The sequence below is a fragment of the Excalfactoria chinensis genome, chromosome 10 (genome assembly GCF_039878825.1).
Source record: "Excalfactoria chinensis isolate bCotChi1 chromosome 10, bCotChi1.hap2, whole genome shotgun sequence".
In the NCBI taxonomy this organism is placed as follows: domain Eukaryota; kingdom Metazoa; phylum Chordata; class Aves; order Galliformes; family Phasianidae; genus Excalfactoria; species Excalfactoria chinensis.
The window spans coordinates 5,303,057-5,316,629 of NC_092834.1; positions in this window are offsets into that span (position 1 = coordinate 5,303,057).

Here is a 13,573-nt window from a genome sequence, read left to right on the forward strand (position 1 = left end):
AACCACAGCCATGGGCAGGTAGCTGCACGCATCGCTGCACAGATGATGTTATTTGCGCTCACAGATTTAGCATGGAAGAAAAGCTGCCAAATTGGACGATGTCAAACACAGCCCCCCCAAAAACAAGCAAGACACAGTTCAGTCCCTGGTGGCAGCAACCCGTAAAGCGCATCATAAATTTGGTTGAAATGGGTGATCATATAATCTCATGCTAATTCTTCAGTAATTCCCCTGCGAAACAGATTTCATATTTCTGGGTAATTAACAGAAAACGTAATCCGTTCCTAGAGACACACTGCTCCTAATGTCTCCTTTTCTTTAATAAAGATTTTGCAATTAAAACTTCCCTGGCAAGCTGCCCAGCTCAGTGACCTTGCACCTTTTACCTGTAGGATAATAAGCAACAGCAATGGAGCACAAACAGCTATGTGTACTATGGCTTACTTTTAAGTATTTCGGGGTTATTGGAGCTTTAGTGGCTTTAGTGAACATCCCACCACAACTATCTCTAGTTATTTTACACCTACGATTAACAACAACAACTCTTGTCCCCTCTGCCACTCAGCCACTAGTTGATCGGGACCCAGCACAGAAGCAGTTGAACTCTCAGCTTATTATAGAAAGAACTTCTCACCTAGAATATTTTAATCAACCTTTGCATCAGCCCTGTACTAAGCCCTGTACTTAGGTCTAAGCAGTCAACACTGCTTCCCTATTTGGGTCTCAGAAACTGAGCTAGCAAAGATGACTACAAAACACCACGTGGCATTTTGATGTTGGAAAGGAATAAAACAAAGGCAGGGGAAAAATGCAAATCTGGATGCTGGTTTATCCATTCCCTTTTCCACTCAGAATCTACCTCGGCTTCACAAAACTTTCTTTTTCCCTTTCCTTTATACTGAAGTGACTTCCAAACTTCCCATTCCTTGGGCCAAGAGGAGATTTTTGCTAACATCAAGGTAAGACATCGTGTATTAAATCAAGGTTCAGGCTCTGAACAGACTCAGGCAAAGGATTGGAGAGAGAGTTCCCAAGATGAAGAGCTGACAGCAGGCTGGGATAGGATGAAAGTTGATTCTTGTTTGCAAAGCACTGTTGGGTCCCTTCAGATAAAAGATATTTTTTTTTGTCTCCATTAACAAACCAAAGCAAATTATAAGCAGTGAGTAATCAGTGTCCAGCATGTCAGACTGTTGGAAACAACCTGTCCCTAAATGCTGTCAGATGAGAAGTATTTTTAGAAATAACAAGATAATTGAATCTGTATCACAGCCAGCTGAGGACAAAAAATAAAAGAGACCAAGATACCGTGCCAGCTGATCCTTAACGGGTAAACCTCACTATAGTCAAACAAGTCATCTTAGGCTTTCCCATGCAAAAGTCCTCCCAAAGAAGGCATACACCAGTCTAACTAGCACAGGAGTTTGTCCTTTATTCATCAGCATGAAGAGCAGTGACAGGGAACGGCAAACAGCATGAGGGTGGGAAAAAGTCTTGCAATACTGTTGGTTTCCTAAATCCCTTTTCTCCCTCCCCTTTGTTGAGTTACTGTAATTAGTTCAGCAGAGAGGTGAACACAGCTGATGACTTTATTCATTTAATCATTCAAAGGAGACCAGTGAATTATTTTAAAAGCATTTAGGGCCCCAACCATTTTAACTCCGGGAGGGACTGTAGTGCCAATGCCCTCCAGTGATTTTCTTGAACTGATTCACTACTGCAAAGGATAAGGTTTAGGACATACTAATGCTGGTGTTGCCCACCCCAAAACATATCAGAGGAGATTCCTAATTCCTGCACTGTGAAAGGCAAAATGAAAGCATAAAACAGAGACAGTTGGAGATGATGCCAGTTAATACCAACAAGAATTATAGCCCAGCTCTTCCCAGCCACAGTCACTGCAATAAGCTCTTCAGCATTACTACAATAAGACGAGGAATCTTGTGCTCCAGATTTCCAGCAGTGATGACATCAAAGACAAAAAGCAAAGAAAATCATACAGTAGACCTTCTTAAACCATCTTCCAGGAAGGGAAGGGTTGTTTGTTTGTTTTTTTTTTGTTAGTTTGTACAAAATAGAGCAGTTGTAAATGCAAGAGAAAAATAGAGACTTCTACAACCATTTCTAAATAAGACTATAAAATAATTCAGAGCATTCATGTAGATGTTCATACAGGGACAGCATAATCCTTATCTAGACAAATGTAAAATTCCAGGGTGAAGTCCCAAAAATTCCTGCTTGCAGTTATTCATGTTGAAGAGCAATTTATTATACTCTCTCTTCTTGAGGAAACCTTGACAATAAGTGCTGCTCTTTTTCAGCTACAGAAAACACATCTTTTTCTAATATAAACATTACATAATGAAGTCATGAGAACTCAGAGGAACTGCAGCCACTATTTCTAATGTACTTACAGTCAGAGATTCTCCATCCCCAAGCACATGGAACACTGTGGCCTTCACAGCAATAACTATATGGCTGCTCTAAAGTAGATGAATTTGTTCTGGTTGGGCAGCAGGAACCAAGAATGCTAAGTAAAACCGTCTCTATCTGAGCTCCTGTTAAATCCTCTGACAGTTCAGGTGTGTTGCAAAGGGATGGTTACTGCAAGTAGCAGAGAAATCAGCCTGGAAGACAGAGGTGACCATAGACAAGAGCAAGAGAAATGAAACGACTGTTTGAAGCCAAACCACATTTTCCCAGGGCAGAACTGCTCCACAGCAAGAATTACATGGGAACAGGGAAGATTGTTCAATCTAGACCAGCATCAGTAATAAAATGAAAACTCCATTAGCTATAAGAGTTCATTGTGTGTACTGTTTGTGCATTTCAGGGAGAAGCAGCCACAGATCAAGAAAATCCTCTTTGTTGCTTGTGTTTTTGGTTTGTACATTTTTCCACCGTCAGCAAGTTCTGCATTGTTTGTAAGCCAAAGGCTGATAGCAGTTTGGTTTTGGTTCACCCAATGTGTGCTCATGATGGGACATGTGGCATCCACACGTGAATTCATTCCATCAACCCAAGCCTGAGGCAGTCCTCAGAGTTCACCTCAAAAGGTTTGGGATTGTTAGCAAGCCTAAGAGACATTAGAAAAAAATAAATAAAAAATTAAAAGAACAGGGTTTATGGTAGGAATAAATCAGACCAACTGGTTTAAGAACACCTATACCAGTCTTTTCCTTGACCTGGAGATTGGGACTAAACCTCTATTGGTGCATGAAGGAAGCCAGATAAAATTAAATGCATGCTCAGGGATGGGATTGTGAAAAGTCTGCATTCCCCCTAATATAATGAGAAACTGAGAAGTGTGACATGTTTGCAGATTATTTATTAACAGTAGGACAGAAGCTATTTTAGGCGCATGTCTTTAGACACCATTAACAGCAATTTACTCTCTAGAGTGCCCTTTCAGGAAACAGTAGGAACTAAGTAAACCCCATATATCACTGGGAGGCAGGAACAATTCTCATTGTTTCTTTCCTCAATCTATTTCCTTTCTCAGAACTTTGCCACCATATGGTCAACAAGGAAGCTGTGTAACAGGATCTGATAAGATTGAATTATATATTTTAGCGAGCTTCAGGAGCTGGGCCAAGGCATTTAAATACATCAGTTACTGAATTAGGACAAACCATTTGCCATCTTGTCAACCGGGAAAATGAAAAGGAAAGACTTCACATCTGATCTAACATGTGAGGGGCCTCACAAACATGAGAGGAATGAAGAGGCAGAAGACAGGCACCCAGTTGCTCCTCATGCTTGCTTTTAAACAAAAGTCTCACTCCTGGTAACCCTAAAAATTTCCTACTTCCAAATCTTAATTTAAAAAACATTTTTTGTATTATTATCATCATGGAAAGCTGCTGTAGTTCACAAATCCATTTGACAGAAGACAGGAGGTTTTACTGTAATCCGTTACTGCACATTTTGGTTTCCCTCTGCTCAAACAGCTGCGTCCTCTCTGTCTACACATCTTGTGGTAGATTAAAGAGAAATCAATCTGAGAAAGAACAAAAGTAAAATCTCCTTCCCCCTCTGAAATCATGCATTGATGTGTGGGGTGCGGGCGTGCAGAGCAGCAAGGAAGCACGGATGTTCTGTATGCCACAGAGTTTGAACTGGAAAGAAAACGGCCTCCGTCTCTCCAACCAGACAACTGGAATAGCATGCGTGTAACGCAGTGAAGAGCAGAACAGCACTTTCCATTTTCCTGCAGGTTCTAGTCATGCTCAACGGGGCTAATAACATACAAAGGTAGAGTTCACGTTCTGCCCTTCTGCTCACAGAGACCATATTTGATTTCTTAAAGTAGGACCTCAGTAACATTTTGATGGCCTTCTAAGCCCCCAGGGGTGAATTTCACCCAGGGAAAAAAGACCTAAGTTGCTACATACAACAGAATAGGAAATAGTTATTTTCACTAGGGAATCACATCTCCTTTTTTTTCCCCCCATCCTGGTTTTGTTTTCACACCACACCTAATGAGACTAGAGCAGTATGTACATATCTCCAATATTATGGTCTAAAGACACGACAAAACACATTGAGGAGATTCAGGGTCATTTTAAAGCAGTAGAAGAACATAAGGGAAGCCAGTTCAATTGCTCTTCTGTATTGCCTACCACGTAGCTGGAAAGTGATTTCTAATTTAGTCAGATTAAGAAAACACTACAGACAGCATTAAGGTTTTATGAGGGAGAACGCTCCTGTCCCTCACGGTAGCACTCCAAAAGTTACTACAAACCTCCCTGGAGTCAGCAGGAAAAAAAAAGGGGGGGGAGGAATATTAATAATAATCACTGGAGAAGTATGAAACCCCTAACAGTCAGGAGAGCAAATCATTAAGTTGAAGGATAACTAGATGATGTCAAACTGATGGCATTTGCCCAGGAATAGCAGCTCGCACTGCTAGAAATTAATTCTGAAGCACTGTAAACCACCTAACTGTTGCTAATTGGTCTTGTCCGGGCTATACCTTTGCTAGTCTCACAAGCTGTGTTTTCATTTCATTTCCATTTATCTGATGCTGGTCTTCTGGATAGTTAACCTGTAAAGCAAAGCATTTTGTTCCTGCTCTCACCTCACTGGGAGAATCTAAATGATAAAGGCAGATACCAACTTCCAAATTCAGGGCTCCTTTACACTTGCAGCCCATTTTTTTCCCCCTGCAGAAGGACTCGACTGGATACTCCATGCAGAAGGAAGACCCTGGCAGAACCAAGATGTAAGAACCATCCGGCACAGCTAGAGCTATGTGAGCTGTTCCTATAACCATCTATTTACAAGGCACTGAACATCTTGAAGATGTTCTCCTAAATTAACGCACTTTGTATAAGCAACAAGTATTAATTTAGACAAGGGCTGTTCAGGAGCCACACTCCTACTACCAATAAACACAGGTTAATTTACTTTTGCAGCAATTTTTAAGAAATTCCACTTCCTTTATTTAAAGTAAAAGGGAGAAAATAAATAAAAACCACAGTCCAGATGGAAACAAAGTCTGTTCCTTCTTCATTAGCCAAGCCACAGACAAGTTATAATTCACATCTCCCCCGAGTCTCATCATTACCTACATTTGGGAAGCAAACATAAGGGTTAGGGGGTAATGGTGGTGTGGGGGATCCAGCCTGCCAACAAATTATATGCTAATTTTTTTTCTGTCTCTAATTCTATCTGAAATAAATGAAAAATGTCTTGTGGTCCAAGTCATGGGATTCCTTAATCAACGAGGCAGAGCTGGGCTTGCGAAACTGAAGTCCCTGGGGAGATGGCTTCACTACTGAAGGAAACAACTGACTCAGAGCCCCGTCCTCAGACACAGATTTCCTCTTAAACTCTTTCATTGAAAGCAGTGCTTGCCTGTGCCCAGGAGCGTCTCAGCCCATTGGTCTCAAAGTCCCTTTTTATGCCATTCCAACAGCACCAGCTGGGAACTTCAGCCAAAGGCTTCCAGCTGGCATCTTGTGAAGCCTGGAGGTTTCTTTCTGGTCACGTTAAGGACTTGAGATTACAGGCTCCTGATAGGGAAAGTACCAGTGCTTGAGGACAGCTTTATATTCTGATCTTATGTATTGATCAGCACAGTAAAGCACAATCAAAGAATGGGTCCCCTTAACAACTATGTGAGCCTTCTTAACAATTAGAACTGCTAAGGGTAGAATTGCATCTGATTTGCCTGATGAGTCTCATTTTTAATGCAATTAGGCAGCCAAGGTTTGACAGACTAGACTGCCAGAGAGCCAAAAGAGCCAAAGGAAATTTGCATATATTATAAAATAATTGGAATGGCAGGGTAAAATAAGAACCAATCTGACCTAAGCCTTCACTCAAATTGAATTGTGTGAATAATGGATTTTCCTTAATCTCGGTTGAACAGAATAGGTTTAAAGTTTATCATCAGCAAGAACGTGTTTTATTTTTCTAATCGATAACTAAACATAAAAATTAAAAGAGTAGAGACGATTCTAAATAAAATGGCAATTTAAAACATCACACTTCAGCATTTCATTTAGAAGCTAAAAACCAGAACATTTGCATGCAAAGACAGCAAAATGAATATTCCTAAGAAGGAACACATTTTTATGTTCAAGAAGAAAATAAGTCTTCAACTTTGTCAGTTTTTTCCCTCAGCAGAAAAAGAATACCTATTATAACTGAAAACAATAGCTTTAATGACGCACCTGTCAAGAAAGCATTATCAAGCACAAGATTTCTAATCAAGGCCAGATAACTAGGAATCATTTGGAAATGCATTCCATACAGCCGATAATGGATATTAAAACCTCTATCTCTGAGCTTTTGGCCTCTCTTGGATGTGACACATTCTTCCATTCAGATACTCTGAAGTTCCCAAATCCTTCTGGACTGATAATAAGTGTTGCAGCCTTCAAATGCTAATTGTATTGGCAGAGAGGGGAGCTAACAAAAAAATACAATTTATTTCCGTGCTACATTCATGTAAATTTTTCTGCTAATCAAACTGCAACTTTGCTACTTCTATCTAGAACACAGGATTGATGCTAACCAAATTTACTGAAAAGAAGCATCCAATGTTATCTGCAACACTTAGCAAGACCTGCAATGTTATATTTCACCTGCTTGCTCTTCCAGGACAGAAACAAGTAGGTAAATCCAGCTCCTCCAGACTTTTTCCACCTTAACTCTTGACTGACTACTGAAGCTAAACAGAAGGATACTTTATTCTGCCTATGCTATTTAGCTCTTCAGAGAGGTCAGAATAGCTCATACTATTAAATAATGCAGGCTAGACAATACTGACTTAATAAAACTTGCATGTCATTTTGTGTTGGAATTGATTTTCCTACTCGAGGGCCACTTTAGCTTGCAAATCAAAAGTGTATTGTGTTGGCTCCTACAAAAAGACATTGCCATTGCCTTGGCTTCCTTCAGAAACAGAGATTGATGGGACCAGGCTTGTGTTGGGTCAGTGTCTAACAGTCTCCTTTCAGTGACCTGAATTATTCATCAGCACTACAGCACCTCATGTTTTTTGATTAATGTATACAATTCAGGAACATCATAGCTGCAGTATCAAAACACTTCCCTGCATTTTGAAGGCCAGTTTTTACTCTTCCTTCCTCTTCACATGTTGGAACTGGGATGGGGAACTTTTTCTCATGGTAGGTACAGCCCTTCTGAACATTAAGTCATCCCGAGGACAAGGGGAACTATAACTCACTTCACTTGGACTCTGCTCACAATTGCGTACTCCTGTTTTCTAATATATTTCATCCTAGACTCCTTAACTAATGGCTCACATTTACCTACCTGAACTGTAAACTTGCAAAGATCACCACATCATTCAACAGCAAAGCTGAGATACAATTATCTCTCTTATAAATAACCCATCTTTTTCTCCATTCAGTTCACCTGTAGATTTTCAATAGCCTGATTCGCTCCCACAATTTCCAGAGAAGTAAGGTTGTAGAAAAGGTAAAAGGATCTTGTGCAGCTGTTGGCAATCTTGCTTCTCACCTCTTTTCCTCTCATCCCACTTTGCCTATTGCTAATAGTGAAGCTCTAAGTTCCACATGTTGATTGATACACCAATCGTAGGCACTTATGTTTATAAAACCATGATATATTTCACCAAAAACAAAAAAGTGAAGTCGAAATAAAGCAAGGCTTTATTTCTAATAACTAATAATGAAATTAAACCTATTCTACTACTATTTACCTTCCATCTTGTACATGTAAAATGTAAGAGATCTCAATCCCAGCCTCACACAGACATCCCCACCAAACATCATGACAGATTTGCTGGTGCTTCCTGCTTTGTAATGGCATTTTTTCCCAATAATAAATGGGTGCAATTATAAACAAATATTTAAAAAGAGGAAGAATAGCAAGGACTAAAAAAGTTATTTAAAAAAAAATCAATATTTAAAGCAATTAATTACAACAATGGTATGCTTTAATTGGAAAAAGCAAATTACAGAAGGCAGAGGGAAGACTTATGAAGTGATACGATGATCAATGCTGAATTGTTGGATCAATTTCGCATATGGCTGCAGCCACTTAAATAAGTTCCTGCAAAGCTGAATATTCTCAGCCGCAGTCCAAATTACTTAATAAAATTTGACCACTTGTAAGTAATAGATAATATCTACGATGAACCGATAACAGTGAAATACACACTCATTAGGCTTTGCAGTTGTAGGACCATTAACCATTTCTAAGCATTTTTGAAGACTAATGAGTGAAACAAAGCCCTGAAGCTTTGGATTGCAGCTCAGTAGCCACTACTATTCATGTGGAAAAATACTGCTGAATTACTATATGAATTACTAAGAAGCTATCTTGGAAATTAGTGAGCTAAGAGCTAACCAAATAAAAAAGACCTAAAGTTTTAGTGTTAGACAGCCTTGTAGTTATATATAATAGAAATAAAATGCCTTTATTTTACAAATTGGTTCCACTTAAAAATCACAGTGGTTCATCCTTCCTAAAATGACAAAGTATCTTCATAAGCAAAGTTCCACTCCTAATAAAGCATCCACACTTAGTTAATAAAATACTAATTGAATGCTTTAGGACAACAAATAGAATACTGAGATCCATGACATCAGGTTGGTGAAGCCAGGTAAGCATGGAGAGTACAACAGGAGCCCCAGGTTGCAGAACCTCATTAGCAATTCATATTTCAACATGTCTAAGTTTCTGTTTGTCATCCCCAGAGTTCATTCTCAACACACTACCCCAGCCCCATGAATTCATGAATAGATACAAAAGACTTAACAGCCATCATAAGGACGTATTTCCCTCCACACAGACACTTTCTAAATGTCACTAATCTTCCTATCACAGCTTTGCTGCACAGGGCATCTAATTTCCTTTGGAAGTTCTGCCAGCACGGAGTCCAATCAAAGACAGCATATTAAATGTACATGCTTAAATAATATGGAATCCAAACATTTTTAGCTTCATTTATATTCCATTCCATCTCTGGCACCTTCTGGACTAACAAGAGCTTACCCTAACCAAAGAGTTGGAAAACACTGATTTCACTAGTGTGCTCGTTTTTGTCCTCAAAAACTGAAAAGACAGAGAGGACAGAAGAAAGCTTTTTATTAAGAAAATCCATTAATAAATAAAACTCATAGATTAATCTATTCCACATCTCAACTGTGGAGGTGCTTCATTTGTGAGGCTTTTTGGGTGCTCCAGGGAAATAGTAAGGGAGCAGATGCAACACTGAGCATTCTGGCTTCCCTGTGATACAGAAGGGATAAAGGAGGTCATCTTAAGAGCTGTTGTCAGAACCAAATATCACACGTGACTGCCTCCAGCTACAGGAGAGTGAGGTATGAGAGCGTTTCTTGCTTCTTATTGGGCTCTTCTCTGAATTGCAGATTACTGTTTGTATGCTTTCAGCACACAGACAGCATCTTGGTGCAAAAGCAAAGCTGCACCACACCGCATTCTCTCTTCACTGCATCTATTATTCACATCACAGCTTGCTGCAGCTATTCCAGGAAGGCCTCAAAAGAGCCCTGTCCTACTGCCATTAAAGGAAGCAAATATAACTTCCTCTTATGAAGGGTCGGGAAACTGAAAAGTGAACCTCCTCCTTGTGCACAAACTCTGTGTCTATAAGCAGCACCTCCTGAGCATCACTCAAACAAGTGCCCCAGGATACAATAAGCAATTCAAAATTTCAGCATGGCATCAGACAGGAATATTCAATATTCAAGTACTAATTAACACACAATAAAAAAAGAACAGGCTGTTTGGGTACACAAAGACTCCCATGACCATTTCACCATAGACAATATTGTCAGCCCCAGCCCTGTTCTGAAGGAAACACAACTACTCACACCACTCACCAATCAGTGCTGCCAATGGAATGCTTTAATTGACGCAGCCATGCTATCGCAGCTGTACCTTCACCTACTGCTGTTTGCTTCCAACCCTTTCTCCCCAATTAGGGTATTTATCACACATGACCTTGAAGAATAAATAAAGAAATAAATACACACGCATGGGCTGCAGTTCTGTTTTGGATACACTTGAAAGCTCCCAAGGAATCCAAACCCTGTGCTGCAAGGCATAGGCAAATTTGAAGGAAAGCAGAAAAATGCACGTTATTTGGGCTATGTGTTTCAAGAGCTGCTGTAACTGTTCTACATTCAGGTTCAGTCATTTATCTGGATTGAAAGAAAAAGAAACAGAGACAGAAACTGAATCCAGGTGTCTTTATGTTCTAATTTAGCTTTACCTTTCAGAGGTGATTTCACACTTCGCTCTCCCTGCACCCACATTTTCTGCTGCGTTTGGATCAAGTCCATTTCTACTTTGGCAAATTCCATTTGGCTTTGACAGAGACTGATTTTACACAGCTGTGAGCCTCTGCTTCTTTCCCCGACTTCAGAAAGGTAAAGATTGCTTTAAATATGAGTTTTCCATTTAAAAAGACAACTGTGCAAACACATGCAGAAAAGGCAGTAGCATCACAACAGCACCATTCAAAAGTACAGCTGGGTTAGGGTTCAGAAGCTCTGCTGAGCTCACACTTGAAACAGACAAGAGGTAAAAGAGCATCCATTTTGAGGGAGAGGAAAAAAAAATATATTGAGAGAAAAACAGAAACGCAGCAATGGGAAATAATAGCTACAAACAACCCAGCTCAGGGCTCCCACACCTGAGCTGTCACCAGCTGGGAAGCTCAGCCCTGGGCCATGCAGCTTCCCCAGGTGCAAGTAAATGTGATGCCTTAATTGCCGCTGCCAGAATAACCCTCCTGTTCATTTGCAAGGCATGATCGACTGGTTTGACAAAATAGCACCAAACTCCTGTTGCTCCTGCACGCTCAGCTCCAGCTTTAAGAAATATTAATGAGGATGCAGGCCGCTCCTTGTTCCCCTAATACAACTTTTATGAAGGTGCAGATTTCTTGAGGTCTCATCCATGGAAGATGTACACCTGCTCTCCACATAGAGTGACCCAGGGATGTCAGCAGGGCAGAGAGAGCAAAGTCCTCCAGGGTCAGCCCTTAGCCTGGCCTGAAGGCAGAAGCAGGCTTTGCCTGAGGCAGGTTTGGAACAGACAAAGCTGATTAACATGCTGCTGAGATGCCAGAAAATGAGCCCTTTTCTTGAAGTCCTGAAGTGTCTCCAGTGTTGTAGTATAAGATCTCACAGCTTCCATTACATACTGTGCAGGGGGGAAGGGAGGAGGAAGGAAAACAAAAAGAATCCAAGGGTTCTACAAAAGAGAGTACGAGTACATACTTTCCTCGCAAAATAAACTCTTCGTCCCATGTGCATTTTCATTTTTCATTATCTCAGCAATGACTCACTCTCAGCAACAGGATTTGGTGGTATTTGCAATTATGAACACGACACAGAAGTACACCAGCTCATTAACACAATTACTATTCATTCGATCTTGATTGCTATAGTGGAGACTTGTGATTAAGCCAGCCTGCCCTGCAATTGCCACAGATTTTCTTCCGTGCTCTGAATATCATGGGGCAAATATCCCCAACTCAGCACTGCCACATTGCTCCCAGTCCTGTTCTTTTGCATGGCGTGCAGCAGCCTCAGCAATCCCAATTAGCCCATCATTTGAAGAGCCTTGGTTTCATTCCCCCACAAACTGCCCATTTATTAACTCTGCCAGGTTAACCAGGTAAATCACGTCACTGATCAGTCCATAACCAACCATACGTTTTCACTTTCGTTTTTCATGCGTCTCATGGACATATGCAGTCAGTTTAATGAACAAGAAAGAAATGCTATTTTCAGTTAATTTTCACTTTTCTTGCCTTCCTGCCCATGGAAAAAGTGGTAAAAGGAATGCATAGAAGGAAAGACTTGCCCTTCAATACCACCAGGCTTCTAGTTTGCAGTTCTGCACTATGCATATCTATACAGAATTAGGATAGAAAGAGAATAATCGATACTTATATACTAGACATGAAACAGATAACAATGAATCACCTCCATTTCATACACTTCACACAAGCTGTTTCAGACTCAGTACAGTTCCCAACTTCCTGAAAATTTAATACTGAATTCTACTCAAGAACAGAGAAAACACAATGATCTGAAAAAGTTTGGGGCTGAAATGGGGATGTGATGCTTCCAGAGAAACAGAAACTCCTTTTTCTTCCTGGCTTTTTCCTGGCTTTCTCCCCTTTGTCTGCATGTTCTGGGTGCAGAGGTATCTTGGAGCCTCTTAACTTAGAAACAGAGCCGTTCAAGACAAAGACAGTGGAGATGTCCTGACAGTGCCCTGGAGCATCCCTAATGAGAAGAGCAGCATTAGCATGGGCAGGCTGTGCTGAGCAGCACACAGAGGAAATGGGGCACTTGCTGATGTCCTTGAGAAGCCCATCTTGGCTGCACTCAATCAAAAGGCTCCACGAGATTGTTGCACGGTGCTTTAATGACATTTATTATGACAGCTGAGCAAAAGCGATGTTTTTATGAAGTAATTACTCATTACCAGAGGAGTCAGCTTATTGAGCCTAACTGCAATTAAGTTCAGATACACGTGACGAATGCTATAATTTCTTTTTTCCCCATTCTCTTTCCAAAGGGGACATCGCTGGCACCAAAGCTGTGCTTCAGCTGCAAGTCCAGAAAGCATCAAGAGAATGATAATCTCTTTAAAAGCACAAAGTAAATACATACCAAAATACCTCAACAAGCTAAATATAGTCTTCTTAGCCATGTCTATTTGGTGCTTTAACCAGAGTCATTAAGTCCCTGTGGCAAGTCCTGTAGAAGCTAAGTAGTTACTATTTTATTGTGACCCAGAGGAAAACGAGGCTTAAGTTTCAGAATTGGAGGTGTTTCCTCTTCACTACACATAAGGAGGCTGCTGGTAGTTGGCTTTTTTTCAGTTCCCTGCTCTGCATCAATGTGATTCCAAACCCCGTGGCTGGCCTCTCATCATTCTCTGAAATGCAGGTGTGTTCAGTTCCAAGGTCTTCGCAGGCCAACTGTTTCACTTAGCACTAGTTTAAAAGAACAGAATGCCCTCAGGTGGACCAGCTCCTATCACCAGCCAAGGCACCAGGTCCACCTATGTTATTTCTATTTGAAGG